Source organism: Gossypium hirsutum, chromosome A06 (assembly GCF_007990345.1).
Source record: "Gossypium hirsutum isolate 1008001.06 chromosome A06, Gossypium_hirsutum_v2.1, whole genome shotgun sequence".
Lineage (NCBI taxonomy): Eukaryota > Viridiplantae > Streptophyta > Magnoliopsida > Malvales > Malvaceae > Gossypium > Gossypium hirsutum.
The window spans coordinates 108067752-108071396 of record NC_053429.1 but is presented as its reverse complement, the minus strand read 5'-3'; the positions used below and the strand labels follow the sequence as shown (position 1 = coordinate 108071396).

The 3645-nt window shown below is 35.7% G+C and overlaps 1 non-coding gene across 1 annotated transcript; it reads left to right on the top strand.

Annotated features, from left to right (window-relative positions):
- The first annotated feature begins 333 nt into the window (after positions 1-333).
- On the top strand, positions 334-440 carry LOC121231415 (small nucleolar RNA R71). Its single transcript, XR_005929473.1, has one exon. It is a non-coding gene; the product is annotated as a small nucleolar RNA R71 (small nucleolar RNA).
- The last annotated feature ends 3205 nt before the right edge of the window (positions 441-3645 follow it).

Below are 3645 nucleotides of genomic sequence, written 5' to 3'. Positions count from 1 at the left end.
TATTCTGAATTGCTCGTTCCACCTCCATTTGTATTGTATTGCATTACTGGGCGAACCTGTGAAGAGCTAAGTAAACCATCAATTTTTTTATTCAAAAGTTTTACCTGATTAGAGAGCATGGTGACTGAATCGGCATTAAAAATGTCGGCTGCTTTCGTCGGCTTTGTCCTCATGACTTGCCACTGATAATTTTTCAGTGACATCTCCTCTATAAATTCATAAGCCTCCTCAGGTGTCTTATTATTGATAGTCCCACCAGCAGCTGCGTCAATCATCTGTTTAGTCGAAGGATTCAGGCCATTGTGAAATGTTTGAACCTGCAACCATAAGGGCAGCCCATGGTAAGGGCATCTTCTCAAGAGGTCCTTGTATCTCTCCCATGCATCATAGAGTGTTTCTAGATCCATCTGCACAAAAGAAGAGATATCATTCCTTAATTTGGTCATTTTAGCCGACGGAAAATATTTAAGTAAAAACTTTTCGGTCATTTGTTCCCAAGTAGTGATTGACCCTCGTGGTAATGAGTTCAACCACTGTTTAGCTTTGTTCCTCAATGAAAAGGGAAACAACCGAAGGTGAATGGCATCATCAGAAATGCCATTGATTTTAAAAGTATCGCAAAACTCTATGAAATTCGCCAAATGAGCGTTTGGGTCCTTGTCCTGCAAACCATCAAACTGGACAAACTGTTGGATCATTTGAATTATGATAGGTTTCAGTTCAAAATTATTTGCAACAACAGCAGGCTTAACTATACTTGACTCAGTTCCTGTTAAAGTAGGTTTAGCATAATCATACATAGTGCATGGAGCAGGATTCTGATTTATTGGATCAGCAGCTATTGCAGAAGGTAGCGGGTTTTCCTGATTTTCAGCCATCTCCACGGTTGTGGTGGAAATATCGTCCTCTTGCTCTTCCTCTGTGTATCTTAGGCTTCGCCTTATTTCTCTTCGATTTTTGCGAGCTGTGTGATCGATCTCACTATAAAAAAGTAATGGTCCTGATGGGTTTCTTCTAGTCATGCACTATAAAAACCTGCCAGAAGCGAATAATCAAAAAATTAGAAAAGAAAATAAAAATTTAAATTGCAATAAAAGTAAAATGGCTAAAGTAATAAAAATCGAGTGTTCCTAATATCTTAGTTCCCCGACAACGGCGCCAAAAACATGATGTGATATGAATCATGATAATTTTTATAATTTATGAATGTCCGTTCTTGAAAACTAACTATTATCATGACAAAGGCAAGCGCACCTTATCGAACAGTAGTATAGCTTATGGCAAGACCGAGATGTCGAACCCAAAGAAACTAAAAGTACTAGTATTAACTTTCTTTTTATTATCTAGCCTAAAAATAAAGGGGTTTGTTTTATCTAAACTAATTATTAACCTAAGAATGCACAGAAAGTAGATTGGGGAAATAACTTTTGGGAAAACTTAATGGTTTAGACAATACCTAAGGGAAAACTCCACCTAGACTTCACTTGTTATTGACTCTGAATCAGACGATTTATTCACTTGACTTGATCTGTAGAAATCCCTAAGTTATATTATTATCTCTCTCGAGACTAACAACATCTAACCCTAGGTTGATTAATTCAAATCTCTTTCTAATTAAAACCCCTAGTGTTGCATTAACTCAATCTATGGATTCCCTTATTAGGTTTCACCCTAATCCGGCAAAATTATGTCTCCCTATCTCTAGGCGTGCAATCAACACCGCTTAATTATGTTAGATCTACTCTTAGACAGGAACTTTTTCTCCTCTGAATAAGCACATCAACATTTGAATCAATATCCTGGAATATTAAAGCAATAATTAAGAACTCATAATTAAGAACAAGTTAAATTTTTATCATATAATTCAAATAATAATAACAAGATTCGTCTTAAGTTTGATTCCCCTTAGGTATTTAGGGGGTTTAGTTCATATTTATGAAAGAAAACATCACAAAAGAATAATGATAACAAAACATAAAGAAAACCCAAGAAATCTTAAAGGGAATTGAAGGGAGATCTTCAGTTTTGAAGGTGAATCTGGCTTCTGAGATGGATCAATCGGCTTTCCTCGAGTAATTCCTTGCCTCCTACTCTGTGTGTCCCCTCTAATCCTCCTCTAGTGTGTTTAAATAGGCTTTAGAATGCCTAAAAGCCCTCAAGAGTGGCCTTTTCCGAATAGGACTAAACTTGGGCTTGACAGGGAGACGCCCGTGTAACACGCCCGTGTTCGATTTCTTCAATCCGTGTTCAAGGCTGTTAAATAGACACGGGCATGTGGTTTGCCCGTGTATAGAAGTCTAGGTCATGTTGATTTCACATGTTGGTCCATTTTCTCTGTTTTCAGCCTGTTTCTCACTCTTTTTACTCTCTTATGCTCACCTAAGTATAAAACATGAATTTAAAAGATTAGGAGCATCGAATTCACCAAATCTAAGGAGCAATCATCCATAAATTTGCTAAGCATGGGATAAAAATATGTATAAATTACAGTTTATCACCAATTAAGCTAAGAAAGCTTATTTTCTCTTTCCTAGGGTTTCCACGTATTTTTTTGGGAAGAAGATGATATAAAATAAGATGATATTTCTATTTGATTAGTTATCATCTTTTAATTTTTCTCATTTCCAATTTAGTCCTTAGCCTTTTCTAATTTTTCCATGGATGAATCACCAAAAATATCTACTAACTTTTCTCTAATGGTCTAGTTATTGTATAAGGAACTCAAATTTTGAATTCCATAGCTATTTAATCATTCTAGCTACTAGAATTCAATTTTTTCATTCTATGCAAGTTGGTCCATTCCACAATTAAGCACATAATCGATAAAATTTTCTTATCAAAATTTTCATATGACATTCCTATCACAATGCAGATCATGCAATAATATTAAAATAAATTTTTTTTTCGACTCGGATTTGTGGTCCCAAAACCACTGTTTCGATTTCACTGAAAATGGGTTGTTACAACTCTCCCCCCTTAAGAATTTTTGTCCTCGAAAGTCTTTCCAGTAAAGAGATTTGGGTATTGCTTTCTCATAGTATCCTTCAGTTCCCAGGTAGCTTGTTCTATACCATGTCGTTGCCAGAGAACTTTCACTAAAGCCATCTTATTGTTTCTCAACTCTTTTGTTTCACGCGACAAGATTTTAATCAGTTCCTTACTGTAAGTCATATCAGGTTGAATCTCAACTTCTGTCGGAGAAATAAAAGGTGAAGGATCTGACCGATATCGTCATAACATAGACACTTGAAAGAAATTATGAATCCGATCAAGTTCTGGTGGTAATGCTAAATGATACACAACAGATCCTATTCTTTTAATAATTTTATATGGCCCGATGAATCGTGGACTCAATTTTTCTTTACGGCCAAACTAGAGAACTTTCTTCCAAGGTGATACTTTTAAGAATACCTTGTCACCGACCTGAAATTCTATATCTTTTCTTTTCAGATCAGCATAAGACTTTTGACGATCAAAAGCTACTTTAAAGTTGTCCTGAATCACCTTCACCTTTTTTTCAATTTCACAGACTAAATCAACTCCGTATATCTTTTTCTTATTGAGCTCTGTCCAATATAATGGAGTTCTACATTTTCAGCCATACAAAGCTTCATACTGTGCCATTTTAATGCTAGACTGATAGCA